We start from the raw sequence: 16528 nt of genomic DNA, 5'->3' as shown, positions 1-16528 counted from the left end.
TTTCCATCGCAGATGTTCGTGATTAACAAGTGATGAGCAGTGTTGCCTTCAATGGCGGAGATCTATGCGATTTCGATCAGGCCATCACAAAATGTCGTACACGCCATCATCATGCAGCAACAACAATGACCAAAGTTGGGTCAGGGTTTCTTCAAGCCTCACCGGCCAGGTCCAGAGCTTCCTCAGCCTCAGGCTACAAGTCCGGGGGCGAAGCTGCCGGACACTATCGATGGTGTGTAATGCTGAACATCCCACCCCCACAGTTTGGTGATGTCTCTGCTCGGCATTGGTGGCTATTGAGAATATGAGCTCATGGTAGGTAGACATATCTGCGATGTTTACCTATTAACTGAGGTGACAAATAAAAGTGTGTTAACATGGACCCTTGTTGGTTCAAATTTGGGAATAAAAGACAAAAGAAGTTCTTGTCTCGTGAAAATTCTTATTGGTGTTCCTTTCATGTACGTATTCAAACATTCATCACTAAGAACAATGTAATGCATCTTTCTAATCATTATTGAATGACTATGCATGTTGGATTGATAGACTACTATTAAAGTAAGGACAAAATGCAACTTAATTTCCTAAGGGTGTGAGGTTAACTCATCCCCGTCCCGGATCTATATGCATGCTGACACTGAGGATTCAGCCCAACAGATATAATTTATGATTTATATGGGATATAAGTGATTTGTTATGTGTAACAAGAATGGAGAAAATATACTAATCTTGTTCCATGCTTTATAGAAACCACAAGTTCCTTCAAACATGCATTTTCTACATTCCACCCCCTTTTCGCTTTGGTCTAGTTCATGCATATTTAGCTTCGCATTCCCTAGAAGGAAGGGAATGCATGAAAAAGTATACCCCAGCATACAATTTTATCTAACCCTATTTCCCTGGGCCTAATACGTGTGTATATATATACCTTCACATTCACAAAAAAGGAAGAGAATGCATGCCCAGAAGCTACAATTTTTCTATAAATGTCACCGCTCTTCCGCTCCATCCTAATACGTGTGTACATACCTTCACATTCACATGGAAGGAACGAAATGCATGAAAAATATATACAAATATATCATCCCTACAAAGTGTAAAAGTGGACGAGTCGTGTCCATGTCAACACAATAATACAACATGAGGATACGAAACTTACAAATTATGCTTATGAGACTACCAAATTAGATAGAAAGGAGTGTAAAAACAAAATATATTTACTTTATATTTGTAGATAAGGTTATGCCCTGTAAAATTGAGTTCAAAAGTAAAACAATACACATGTGGCTAAGCAACTTATAATGACATTTAATACATCTTCCGAAAAAGTAGTGAGCCAAAGAAAACTTGCTTTTGGTTCTTAGTTTGGAGTGACTTTCGGGACTCAAGCTAAGCGTCACAAGCGGCAAATTTGAATTGGACTTCTTTTTGTTGTGAGAGGCGAAATCAACTCACAATCCCAAATGCCTAAAGACATACATCATTTTGCTTGTTTGCATCTCATCTCGTGTTTCGTTGGCCGACGACGAGGAAGTCCGGCCAGCCGGAAGAACCTCCCACCACATCCAAGTTCGTCGAGCGACGGCTCGCTCGATTGTGCATAGAGTCTCCCGAATTCCATCATCACAGCCGATCAACGGCCCGGTGATCCGCGCCCATCCGAGTAGTCCATCAACGGCGGCAGCTGACGATCAAGCGCGTCAGCAGGACCAGTAACTGACTTATGACCGACAAGCCGCAGACAAGTCTCTCTTCTTCATTACCCGCGCCATCATTCTACCCCTTTCTCCCATCTTGCCTCTGCCACTCAGCATGATCATCTTCTTGTTCGGTTTCCAATGGATTGAGACGGGATTTGCGTGGATTGAGATTGGACTGAATCCCATATAGGTCAAATTCTCGCCTAATCCCATGTGATACACCCCAATCCAATTGGGAAGTGGGTTAAAAATGCCTAAAGGTGATCATCCTCGTCCCCTTTCTCCCTCAAATATCCGTCGTCTTATGACCCTCTCTTTTTTCCCTTTGTTTTCCACCCGAGGTTATAAGAGTGATGATACGTCTCCAACGTGTCGATAATTTCTTATGTTCATGCTTGTTTTGTGACGATACCTACATGTTTTATACACTACTTTTTATGTCATATTTATGCATTTCCGGCACTAACCTATTGACGAGATGCGAAGTGCCGATTCCTGTTTCTGCTGTTTTCGGTTTCAAGAAACCCTAGTAAGGAAATATTCTCGGAATTGGGCCAAATCAACGCCCCAACGATCATATAATTCCACGAAGCCTCGAACACCGGAGAGACACCAGCAGGATAGGCCCCGTGGCCACCACACGTGTGCGGCCGCGCAGCCCGTGGGGGCGCGCCCCGCTGCCGTGTGGCCGCCGCCAGCACTCCTCCGACTCTCCGCCTCTTCGCCAATTTAAGTCTCCCCGACCAAAACAGCCGACACCGGTTGACGAAACCCGAGGAAAACCTTTCCAGAGCGCCGCCGCCATCGCGAAACTCCAATTCGGGCACAGAAGTCCTCTGGCCCGCACCCTTCCGGACGGGAATTGCTCCAAATCATCTCCACCGCCATCTCCACCGCCATCTTCACCGCCATCGCTGTCTCCATGATGAGGAGGAGTAATTCACCCCCGGGGCTGCAGGACTCTGCTGTAGCTATGTGGTTCATCTCTCTTTTTTGATCTAGTTGAATATCATCTATGTGCTACTCTAGTGATGTTATTAAAGTAGCTCTATTCCTCCTCCATGATGTAATGGTGACAGTGTGTGCATCATGTAGTACTTGGCGTAGGCTATGATTGTGATCTCTTGTAGATTATGAAGTTAACTATTACTATGATAGTATTGATGTGATCTATTCCTCCTTTCATTAGTGCGATGGTGGTAGTGTGCATGCTATGTTAGTACTCGGTATAATTGCGTTGGTCTATCATGCACTCTAAGGTTATTTAAATATGAACATACGAATGTTGTGGAGCTTGTTAACTTTCCGGCATTGAGGTGCTCTTGTAGCCCTACACAATTAATGGTGTTCATCATCCAACAAAGAGAGTGTAGAGTGGTTTTATTATGTGATCAATGTTGAGAGTGTCCACTAGTGAAAGTATGATCCCTAGGCCTTGTTTCCAAATACGGCATCACCGCTTGTTACTTGTTTTACCGCATCTTTGCTTCCTGCACATATTACCCATCAATGCACGCCGCAAGCTATTGCAGGTACCGTTACTACTGCTCATATACATTCATACCACTTGTATTTCACTATCTCTTCGCAGAACTAGTGCACCTATACATCGACAAGTGTGTTAGGTGTGTTGGACACAAGAGACTTCTTGTATCTGTGATTGCGGGGTTGCTTGAGAGGGATATCTTTGACCTCTTCCTCCCTGAAGTTCGATAAACACTTGGGTGATTCACTTAAGGAAACTTGTTGCATTCTACAAACCTCTCTGCACTTGGAGGCCCAACACTCGTCTACAGGAATAGAAGCGTGCGTGAACATCAAACTATTTTTGGGCGCGTGGTGCAGTGTGGAGGTAAGGTCAAAAGGCACTCACACTCAGGTCCCAGGCAACAAAGTTATTTACAGCGCTAGTTGCTAAGTGCTCGAAGCTATTTCCTTTAGGATCCCTGCAATTGCATCTTTTTGTTTCTTGTTTTTATTTCACTAGTTAGGCATAATGGAAAGCAACATGGAGCTTTTAATCTATTTCCTGAGTTAAGACATGGATGGTTTGATGCGAAAATTAAAAAACCCATGGAACATATTAGTATGAAGCGCTTTGAACACCATTGTTGCTAATGATATGGAAAATTCTAAGCTTGGGGAAGCTGGCTTTGATGAGCTTGATATTTTTAGTCCCCCAAGCATTGAGGAGAAAATTTTCTTTCATGATACTTTGCCTCCTATTTATGATGATTATAATGATAGTGGTCTTTTGGTGCCACCTACTATGGAGAGTAAATTTTATTATGATTAACTATGCCTCCTACACTTGATGAGAATAATAATGAGTAGCTACTTTGTTGAATTTGCTCCCACTACAACTAATAAAATTGATTATGCTTATGTGGAGAGTAATAATTTTATGCATGAGACTCATGATAAGAATGCTTTCATGTGATAGTTATATTGTTGAGTTTGTTCATGATTGCTACTGAAAATCTATTATGAGAGAGAAAATATGGTTGTAGAAGTTTTCATGTTACTAAAACACCTCTCTTATGCTAAAAATCTTGAAGTTGCACTTGTCTAGTCTTTCTATGCTTGTTGCATTATGCTTCATGAACTTGTTTATTTACAAGATTCCTTTTCATAGGAAGTAGGTTAGACTTAAATTTGTTTTGAATTTGCCTCTTGATGCTCTCTTTTGCTTCAACTCTATTTCTTGCGAGTGCATCATTAAAGTTACGAGCCCATCTTAATGGCTATAAAGAAAGCACTTCTTGGGAGATAACCCATGTGTTTATTTTACTACAGCAATTTTGTTTTATATTTGTGTCTTGGAAGTTGTTACTCATTGTAGCAACCTCTCCTTATCTTTATTTTATTGCATTGTTGTGCCAAGTAAAGTCTTTGATAGTAAGGTTGATACTAGATTTGGATTCTACTGCAGTGAAACAGATTTCTTGCTGTCACGAATTTGGGCGGTGATTCTCTGTAGGTAACTCAGGAAAAATCTGCCAATTTACGTGCGTGATCCTCGGATATGTACGCAACTTTCATTCAATTTGAGCATTTTCATTTGAGCAAGTCTCGGTGCCTCTAAAAAATTCGTCTTTACGGACTGTTACATTTTGACCAGTTCTGCCTTTTATTTCGCATTGCCTCTTTTGCTATGTTGGATGGATTTCTTTGTTCCATTAACTTCCAGTAGCTTTGTGCAATGTCCAAGTGTTAAGAATGATTGTGTCACCTCTGAACATGTGAATTTTTGATTATGCACTAACCCTCTAATGAGTTGTTTTGAGTTTGGTGTGGAGGAAGTTTTCAAGGATCAAGAGAGGAGGATGATACAATATGATCAAGGAGAGTGAAAGCTCTAAGCTTGGGGATGCCCCGGTGGTTCATCCCTGCATATTTCAAGAAGACTCAAGCGTCTAAGCTTGGGGATGCCCAAGGCATCCCCTTCTTCATCGACAACATTATCAGGTTCCTCTAGTGAAACTATATTTTTATTCCATCACATCTTATGTGCTTTACTTGGAGCGTCTGGATGTTTTTTGTTTTGTTTGAATAAAATGGATCCTAGCATTCATTGTGTGGGAGAGAGACACGCTCCGCTGTTGCATATGGACAAATATGTCCTTAGCTTTACTCATAATGTTCATGGCGAAGGTTGAATGCTCTTCGTTAAATTGTTATATGGTTGGAAACGGGAAATGCTACATGTAGTAATTGGTAGAATGTCTTGAATAATTTGATACTTGGCAATTGTTGTGCTCATAGGATCATGTTAAGCTCTTGCATCATATACTTTGCACCTATTAATGAAGAAATACATAGAGCTTGCTAAAATTTGGTTTGCATGATTGGTCTCTCCAAGAGTCTAGATATTTTCTAGTAAGGTGTTTGAACAACAAGGAAGACGGTGTAAGAGTCTTATAATGCTTACAATATGTTCTTATGTGAGTTTTGCTGCATCGGTTCATACTTGTGTTTGCTTCAAATAACCTTGCTAGCCTAAGCCTTGTATTGAGAGGGATTACTTCTCATGCATCCAAATCCTTGAGCCAATAACTATGCCATTTGTGTCCACCATACCTACCTACTACATGGTATTTCTCTGCCATTCCAAAGTAAATTGCTTGAGTGCTATCTTTAAACACTTCAAAGTTATTACCTCTTATTTGTGTCAATGTTTTATAGCTCATGAGGAAGTATGTGGTGTTTATCTTTCAATCTTGTTGGGCAACTTTCACCAATGGACTAGTGGCTTCATCCGCTTATCCAATAATTTTAGCAAAAAGAGTCGGCAATGGGGTTCCCGAGTCCCAAATTAATTAACCTTCATAATTTTATAAAAATAGACACTCCTCCATGGTATGTGATTGTTGGACGGCACCTGAGGATTCGGTTAGCCATGGCTTGAGAAAGCAAAGGTGGGGAGGAGTGTCATCTAAATAAAACTAAAATAAAAAGGTACTCCTTCATGGTATGAGATTGTTGGCGAGGCACCAGGGGATTCGGTTAGCCATGGTTTGTGAAAGCAAGGTTGGAAGGAGTGCCACCCAAAAATAAAAATCTTTCATGGGAGCCGCTCTTTGAAGGTGCGTGCAGGCAAGGGGTTAGAGTGCCCACTACCATTCGTTGACAACAACAAACACCTCTCAAAACTTTACTTTTATGCTCTCTTTATGTTTTCAAAATAAAAGCTCTAGCACAAATATAGCAATCAATGCTTCCCTCTGCGAGGAGGCCATTCTTCTACTTTTATGTTGAGTCGGTTTACCTATTTCCTCTATCTTAGAAGCAAACATTTGTGTTAAGCTGTGCATTGATTCTTACATGCTTGCATATTTGCACTTATTATATTACTTTATGTTGACAACTATCCATGAGATAAATATGTTACAAGTTGAAAGAAACCGCTGAAACTTATATCTTCCTTTATGTTGCTTCAATGCCTTTACTTTGAATTTATTGCTTTATGAGTTAACTCTTATGCAAGACTTATTGATGCTTGTCTTGAAAGTACTATTCATGAAAAGTCTTTGCTATATGATTCAATTGTTTACTCATTGTCTTTACCATTGCTTCGAATCAGCTGCATTCATTACATGTGCTTACAATAGTATTGATCAAGATTATGATAGCATGTCACTTCAGAAATTATCTTTGTTATCGTTTACCTACTCGGGACGAGTAGGAACTAAGCTTGTGGATGCTGATACGTCTCCAACGTATCGATAATTTCTTATGTTCCATGCTTGTTTTATGACAATACCTACATGTTTTATACATACTTTATGTCATATTTATGTATTTTCCGGCACTAACCTATTGACGAGATGCCGAAGTGCCGAGTTCACTGTTTCTGCTTGTTTTTGGTTTCAGAAATTCTAGTAAGGAAATATTCTCGAAATTGGACGAAATCAACGCCCAACATCTTATAATTCCACGAAGCTTCCGGAACACCGGAGAGACACCGGAGAGGAGGCCTAGGGCCACCACACGTGTGGGCGGCGCGCGCCGAGGGCGCCCCTCTGTGTGGCTGCCTCATAGCCTCTCGACTCCGCCTCTTCGCCTATTTAAGTCTCCACGACCTAAAACATCGACACCGATTAGACGAAACCCGAGAAAACCTTCCAGAGCCGCCGCCATTGCGAAGCTCCAATTCGGGGACAGAAGTCTCTGTTCAGGCACCCTGTCGGGACGGGAATTGCCCGGAGTCATCTCCACCGCCATCTCCACCGCCATCTTCACCGCCATCGCTGTCTCCATGATGAGGAGGAGTAATTCTCCCAGAGTGAGGGCTCTGTTGTAGCTATGTGGTTCATCTCTCTCTTTGTGATCTAGTTGAATATCATCTATGTGCTACTCTAGTGATGTTATTAAAGTACTCTATTCCTCCTCCATGATGTAATGGTGACAGTGTGTGCATCATGTAGTACTTGGCGTAGTTCATGATTGTGATCTCTTGTAGATTATGAAGTTAACTATTACAATGATAGTATTGATGTGATCTATTCCTCCTTTCATAGCTTGATGGTGACAGTGTGCATGCTATGTTAGTACTCGGTATAATTGCGTTGGTCTATCATGCACTCTAAGGTTATTTAAATATGAATATCGAATGTTGTGGAGCTTGTTAACTCCGGCATTGAGGTGCTCTTGTAGCCCTACACAATTAATGGTGTTCATCATCCAACAAGAGAGTGTAGAGTGGTTTTATTATGTGATCAATGTTGAGAGTGTCTACTAGTGAAAGTATGATCCCTAGGCCTTGTTTCCAAATACTGCAATCATCGCTTATTTACTGTTTTACTACATCTTTACTTCCTGCAATATTACTACCATCAGCACCGCGCCATCAAGCTATTTTCTACGATGCAGTTACTATTGCTCATATACATTCATACCACTTGTATTTCACTATCTCTTCGCCGAACTAGTGCACTTATACATCTGACAAGTGTATTAGGTGTGTTGGGGATACAAGAGACTTCTTGTATCGTGATTGCAGGGTTGCTTGAGAGGGATATCTTTGACCTCTTCCTCCACGAGTTCGATAAACCTTGGGTGATTCACTTAAGGGAAACTTCTTGCTTCGTTCTACAAATCTGCTGCTCTTGGAGGCCCAACACTGTCTACAGGAATAGAAGCGTGCGTAGACATCAAGTGAGAGACCCGCATAATTGTTGAGAGTATGAGAGGTTGGAGAAATTGTTCCCTAGTATCTGTATTAAACCCCAAAGTTGAAAATCTAACACAATTTTGGATAGTGGCTTTGCACTTTGGGTCTTAAGAACATATGAAAATAAAATCATGGATCTAACGAATTCTAGATATTATGGCTACAGATGTTTGTTGAGTAAATATGACAGCTTGTGTTTTGTGCATACATGCTAAGGAAGTGCAAAGATTCCTCTTGTCCTTTTTGTACGATCCACACATTTTTCATATTTTTTTATCAAGTCATGAACAACTTGTTTATTTATCTGAACAATGCAAATAAATGGAAATCTTCACACTTTGAGCAAAATGATGAAGCCGTGTAAAGCATTACTAATATAATCCATAACCATTAGTTATACAGCATTATAAACCTGAAAAATGTCATGATATGCTAATGCCACTTCATCTTACCAACTAATAGTAGAACACTCCAAAGTTAGTTCGGAAAAAGTAATGTAGTCTGGACAACCCTTAACACATGAAGTATCACTAGTCTGAATAACTCACACAAGATTACAAACATTCTTCCACACAAACCATGTCAACTATGGTTTATGCACAACAACTTATTCACACAACAAGTGCAGCTTAGAAAAAGGATACACCTTGATTACTATTTGACATGTAAAGTGAACAAGATGAGTCATATCAACAAATCCATTTCGATGATCGACCCAATAATACATATGTAAGACCACCTAACACTACATACAAATGATCTTTTTGAGGAGCATGCATACACTTTCCATAAACCAAATGCAAAGATGAAAAGAAACCATGTCATCTCGAGCAGTAAATAGGCCCGCACCTTGAAGAGCATTCTCCATCTTCGATACTTAATTAAGACAATCATATGCATCCGATCACAGCATCGATCACTAGTAACAACATGAAGAACTAATTCATCCTAGCTCTCCTTGCCTTCACGACAATTAGTGTTGATGCCACCACAACTACAGGTTCACGAGAAACAAGGACAACAACAACTATTTCCGGATCCACAACAACAACCACCATTTTCAGCAACAAGAACCCTTTCCCTACACATGGTAGCAACCGATTCCACCGCAATAACAACCACAATTTACTGTAGCAACAACCATCCCCTCAGACAACAACAACAACAATTCCCTCAACAACCACCATTTATACAGACCATATACTGCAACAAGATTGAACCAGTGTAAGAAGTTTCTCTTACAACGGTGCAGCCTGGTGGCGAGAGTGCCATACTTTCCATCGTATATTGTGTGGCCTTTGAGACATAACATTTTCAGTTGAAACTAGGTTTCCCTGTAATACATTATATAGGGAATGGTATGGTTGAGATAGATGCGTGTTGACTAGCCATGTGTCCTCCCCAAATTGAGTTTACTCGTCATTACCCACCTTCAAAGAACCGCATTTAAAGAACTCATACTTTGATTTCATTAGGCACTTCCAAAAGGTGAGTCCATTGATTTGGGTTTTACTTGGGATATAGATTTAGAGTAAAGATATTTATTTTGTATGAGTTCTTATTATACCCCTTGTTTGGGTAAGAGTTTAAAAATCACTTTTTTAACATACACTTATTCTTGATATCAAGCACTTCCACTCCAAGGCCACCACCGATGCTTTCGTCGACAAATGAAGATCCATCGATTTAGCCTATACTTCCTCTTATGGACATCGCTTTGCCAAAAAATGTGATATAAAGAAATCCAATATTTCCATACCCTTTTCGGCATTTCAAAGAAATATAAGCATTGGTAGGCTAGTTAAAACTCAATTAATTAGCACTAAACGATCACCATATGACAATAGTTTTCCCATCCAACTTGCTAAAGTTTTTCTCTCAAAATGATCCTCTATGGCTTTCCATTCATTATTTTTAAATTTTCGAAAATGAATTGGGATTCCCAAATATTTGAATGGGAATGATCCGAGTTTCAAATCAAAAGAGGTTCATATAATCCTCCACAACATCCTTAGCCCCATCAAAGAGAAAACTTTGCTCTTATGGAAGTTAATTTTCCGTCCGAGAGTTGTTCGAAGATACATAGAATCAACTTCATATTAAGCGCTTTTTCAAGATTGTATTCCGGAAAAATAAGTGTTTCATCCACATACTTGCAAGATGAAAATGCCACATCAACTAGATGTGGTATCAAACCATCAACCTCACCGTCTTCCTTAGCACGTGCAGTTAAAATTGCAAGCATATCGTTAAACAACATAGGTGACAGCGGGTAACCTTGTCTCAATCCTTTCCTAGTTGGAAATAATTAACTATGTCATGATTAACCTTAATACCAACATTGCCTTTGCTAATAAAATTATCTATGCGATGACACCATTTAGGGTTAAACCCCTTCATCCGCATGACCTGCTGTAAGAAAGGCCACTTAACCTTGTCGTACGCCTTTTTGAAGCTCATGAATAGCCCCGTGAAGAATTAGTACTCGTTCCATAATATGTCTCACTGACATGAAGGACATTTGCGTGGGCCTGATAACAATATGCACAACCTTAGTAAAATGATTTCTTCCCACCTTTGCGAAGATTTTAGAACTTACATTCAATAGGAAGATCGGTCTGTACTGCTGAATCTGAACAACATTCTCTTCTTTAGGGAGCAAAATTATAGTGCCGAAATTTAGATGAAAGAGAAGAAGTTCCCCTCATTGGAAAAGTTCGAACAAGTTCATCAGATCCTTTTTAACTACTGACCAAATTTTTTGATAAAACTTCGGACAGAAACCTATCTGGCCCGGGAGATTTATTCTTTTCCATGTGCAGAATGGTCTCATACACCTAATTGAAGATAGTCATGTAACTTGTGTTCCTTGGTCGATACACTGACCAGTCGATAACATCGTGATTAAGATGCTTTCTTTGTGGGTGGATTTAATTTTCCTATCAGATGGAGAATCGGTGCCTGATGTGTAATAGAGATGAGACGCTACAGTGGTAAGATTCATGTCTTCGATTTTTTAACATAAGGCCTCAGGCTTCGCTTTATATATAAAGCCTCGAACAGGGACATTACATAGTCGGTTACAACATAGATAACGTCATAAGTGCTAGCAAATACAACACAACGCTTGAAACAAGCCAACAAGGGTAAAAGAGAGAAACAAACAGGCAAAACTAAGCCTCCATAAGCATCACGTCGACGTCCTCAGGCTCTAGTTTACCGTGCAACCTCCTCCCTGCACCCATCGCCTCGTCCAGTCGTGTTCTGTTCATCGCTAGACTTCATAAGAATTGACATTTTGAAAGAACATATCAGATGGGTTGGAGATCATTTCCCCTCGATAGTTAGTTTATTGCGGATATTTCACAAAGTTCAGCACATGGCTGCGAAAGTGAACCAAACTATCCTACGGAGGGAACCCGGGAGCCAGGGGCGTATCCAGTTGGGGTGCCATGCCCCCCCTCCAAAATACCATTTTTTTCTTCTTATAGACAAGTATTAGGACTAATTCCATGCTATATCAGGAATTAAAATGCAAGATAATTAAATTTTTGTGGTCAAAGCTTCGCAACCCCACCTATCTGATCCTAGATCTGCAAAAGGCAAAAAAAAAAAAAAACTTTCTAAGCAGCTCCAAGAATAATTCCTTCGGGCTGTGTTTGGATGCATAGAATCCTATATGGAATTGAATTGGACTTTCAGTTTCCAAATCTAAGATGGAAATGAATTGGCTCTGAAATAGAATTCAGCTGTTTGGATGTGCTCGAAATTTCATGTTGAATTCGAAGGTGAATGCAATTCCAAATCCTGTTTGGATGTGCAAACCACTGGAATTAGGTGTTTTGTTAAATTTAAACAATATGAAGCACACACAAAAATTGACCACAGCTATCCATTCGTGTCCATATAAAAAAACGAAAGCATAATCAAACGGCCTCATCCCAATAATAAAAATAAACGAGGTAGACCACAGTTATCCATCGGCCTCATCCCCATCGTTCCCAGCTCCGGCCAGCACTTGCCGGCGAGCGGCCGCCGTCTCCACCTCCGCCTGCTAGGGGCCGAGCGCTGCGCGCCTCCGCTCGCGGACCGCGTGCCTCCGCTCGCGAGGGACGGCGCCCGCGCGCCTCCGCTCGCGGCCAGGAGCCTCCACCACGCGCCTCCGCTCGCGGCCGGGGGCCGGCGCCGCGGCCATGGGGCCGGCGCCGCGCGCCTCCCGCTCGCGGCCGGGGGACGGCGCCGCGCGCCTCCGCTCGCGGCCGGGTGCCTCCGCCGAGCGCCTCCAGCTGTCCCGAGCTCGCGGGAAAGGGCCGCCGCCGTTCACCCTGTGCTAGCCGTCGAGCGCAACTGCCGGGAGAAGAGGAGGGGCTGAACTTGCGTCGGGATGGAGGCGGCGATGGGCGCGTTGCTGCTTGCTCTTTTGCGCTCGCGAGGAAGAGGCTTCGGTTTCGAGCGATTCCGAGGGTCTGACCTCGGAAAGTTTTGCGGGATGTTAACACATACCCGATTCGGCTGTGGAATTTGGGCTCGGTTTCCACGCTCCAATTCTAAGACCGATCCAAACGGTGGAAACTGCTCACGAATTCCAGATTCGGTGATTCCGAGCCCAATTCCATGCATCAAGCACAGCATCAGAGTTTTGCACAAAGCTGGCTTGCACTAAGCACAGCGAGCCAAGCGAAGAACTGGCATGGGGGCGTCGCTTCAGCCCAAATGCACGCTGTGAAGCAAGTTTGAGTGGCGCCAATAAACTGTGCGGCATACGTAGAGGCCGCCGAGTACACTGTACACGCCGTCCGCGGTGCAACGCCAAGAGACGCAGTCCGGTCACACAGACCACCAGCAGTTCGATCACACAGCCAACTGCGGCAAGTCACGTTTCAAGTGCCTCAACCAAATCGTTCATGGCGTGAGCAATAGTTAGATTCTTGCGGGTGCAGGCCTGAAATAGATTTGGAGCCATTTCATCGATGCAGACCTTCCCAGCCAGCGGTCAGTCTAGAACACCAGTCGCTCGCCTCGCCATGGCTTAGATGGATAGCGACGTCCAGGTCTGCCAAACCCGCGTTCTCAGAGCGATGCTGGTGGCCTGCATATCGTGGATGCCCAAGCCGACGTAGATCTCTGGCCTGCATACTGATCTCCACTTGACCAGGCATTTTTTTTGAGCCAAATATCTGAACTTTTTTTTGAAACGAGGCAAAAGACTTGCAGTTTTCATTAATAGAGTAGAAGTACAGAATTTGGCCGGTTTATTAACGGAAAACCGGCCGAAAACCGAAACAAGTGCCCCGGCGCTCGTCATGGAGCACGACCGCCGCGGGGGCACGCAGGCCACCCCGGCAACCCACACAAGATACACAGGGCTCCGAAGCGAGAAGTCGCCGCGGTTGACCTTCAACGTCATCGTCATCACTCTTCGGCGACTCCGACTTCACCGAAGAACCAACCACCAAGACCCCGCCGAAGCGGCTACCGTGAAGCTCAAGCCGGCCACCGCCAAACAAGCGACTCCTCGTGAAGCAACAGGCAGCTCCGACTCGATGACAAGCTCCGAAGAGGATAAGCGCAAGACATGCGCCGAGGAAGATCATCGCCGAGAGGGCCACCCGGCGGGTCATCGTACGCTGCTCAAATGAAGAAACTCGACAAACCATAGCAGCTCCGAGCTCCACCGCAAGCGAAACACAAGACGAGGAAGCTCGGACGCTCGCTGAAGCCAAGGTCTTGACGCTACCAAAACATCGCTCACCACCGCCATCGTTGCCACACAAGCCACCACACGGACCTCACACATCACCGGCCACCCGCCGAGATGCCGTACAAGTCCAGCCTCGGGAAAGCACGGTGGGGAACAAAGTCTTCAAGACCACGCCCCCAAGAGGGAAGCGACGTGGATCGACGCCGTCGTCCGGCCCTGCCACGGCCTAGGCTTTCACCCGAAGAACTAAGCTCCGGGAGCGGAGGAGGTTGAAGGCTCCATGAAGGCCCCCAAGATGATAGCGACATCCGCGCGCTGCCGCGCCATCAGCTTTCGCTCGGAGCAGCCGAACCTCCGCACTCCCACGTTGCCGAACGGAGATGAGGGAGACCCACAACGCCGCCGGCCTGCGAACCACTAGCACACGGCACCTCCCACGCGGCGACGACGCCACACCACATAGGACCACCAACCTCACCGCCGGCGGGAGCCGACGCCCGCCGCGGCGAGCAGCCGACAACAACCGGCGGATCACCACCCGCGGCGGAAGAAGCGGGGAGAGGGGCTGCCACCCCGCTCACCCTCGCCGGACAGCAGCTGTGAGCCGCCGTCGATGACGCCACATGCGGGAGGAGCCGGAGCTCCGCCCGCCGCCGCGCCGCTTCGAACCACCGGGGTGCGGATGGGGGCGCCGAGCCGGGCCGCCGGCCGACCGGGCCGAGCCGGCGACCCGGAGCAAGCCCGGGCAGGCCCGCGAGAGCCCATGTGGGCCACTGTGCACGCGCCGCCCAAGCCCCGCCGCGCCCCGCTGCACCACCTCCGGCCCCCGACCTCGACCTGGCCACGGACCACCCGCCGCCGCAGCCCCGCCGGCGCCCAGCCGCCAGCCCGCCGCACATCGCCGCGCCCGGGCGAGCTCCTCCTCGCCAGGGGACGCGGGAGGGGGAGAGAATGCCCCGCCGCCACCTTCCCCGGGGGCGCGCGCGGCTTTGCCGGCCCCCCTCCAGCGGTGGCGAAGCGAGGGAGAGGGGTGGAGGGGTGAGAGGCGGCGGCGGCAGGGTTCCCCCCTTGTCGCCAGAGGAGGGCAACGCGGGGGGAGAGAGGGAGCGTTTTTCTGTATTAATATCCGAACTATATTAAGTAAGGAAGCTGGAAATTACAAGAACGAGTCCAGACATGGGACGGCTGTCCCCATTTCACGAAGGAACCACTGAAGAAACAAAAAAATAACAAACAAGCCCTTGGGATCTTCACGCGCAGAACCTGATCCGCTGCCGCACGCCTCGGAGCCTCATCGTCGCCGGAAGGAGAGAAGAAGCTCCCGCGCGCCACAGCTGAGTCGCCGGAGAGGAACTTAGAGGAGAACTCCTCGTTGAAGTCGCTCTGTATTGGTCAACCTTGTATATTCTCATGCTCTATCATACTATCTTGAGGTGTATATAGAATTCTTCATTTGTTTGGATGCTCTAAATCTTATTTAACCATAGCTCAACTTATGAGACTATCATGACGCCGACTTAGAGCCATAACTTAAATTCTTCACTTGGAATCAAGCACTCAAGATCTTGATCATTCATTGATTAAGCTAGAGCATGGCTAATATTGAGTTCCTCATAAGAACTCCATCTTGATTTCTTCCTCTTGATCATATCACATATATATCTTCAAATCGATGATCTTGATGCCAATACACAAGGTATATCTTAATCTTCATGGCATCCATACTTGAATCCAACATATGGAATACAAGTAGTACATATGGAATATTCCTTCATATAAACTCAATGAAAACATTAGCCCATAGGGGTTGTCATTAATTACCAAAACCACACATAAGGGCAATGTACCCTTACACATATCCACCGGCACCAACATTATGCTTGCATGCTATATGGCTATATTCTTATTGGCTATTGCTGCCTTGACTCCCTATCCGAGTCCTATTGGAAATCGATATGTCCACATGCCATCTCCCGGTTAGCTACGCCGACATATACCCTTCGGGTACCCATTGTTAGTATACCTTGCTCGGCCGACCCAATATGGAGAAGGCCCAACAAGGCAACCCGAAGAAGTAGTCGACTAGGACTCTTGTAAAACCCTAGGCTGGTTGCATATATAAAGCTAGCCAGGGCACCCGATAGAGGGAGAACAGATAGACAACATAGCTCCGCTACGGCGGCACCATGTAAACATACTTATGCTCATATACTAGATTGCTAGCAGCATGTAGGGATCCTCCACCGAGGGGACCCAAAGCTGGGTACATCGTGTGCCTAATCTCGTTCCCGGAATCTCCATCGTCGCTCTCGCCCGAAACCCAAGTCTACAATCGCTAGGCATTGGCGAGGTGATCCTCGTCAACGCCCACTTTCATAAGGTTACACTTTACATGTAAGCAATACGTTCACCACAGGTGGCATGCTAAGACGAGAATCAAAGAAACCAAAGTTC

The sequence above is a fragment of the Lolium rigidum genome, chromosome 6 (genome assembly GCF_022539505.1).
Source record: "Lolium rigidum isolate FL_2022 chromosome 6, APGP_CSIRO_Lrig_0.1, whole genome shotgun sequence".
Taxonomy (NCBI): domain Eukaryota; kingdom Viridiplantae; phylum Streptophyta; class Magnoliopsida; order Poales; family Poaceae; genus Lolium; species Lolium rigidum.
Note: the sequence above shows the minus strand (reverse complement) of the source record.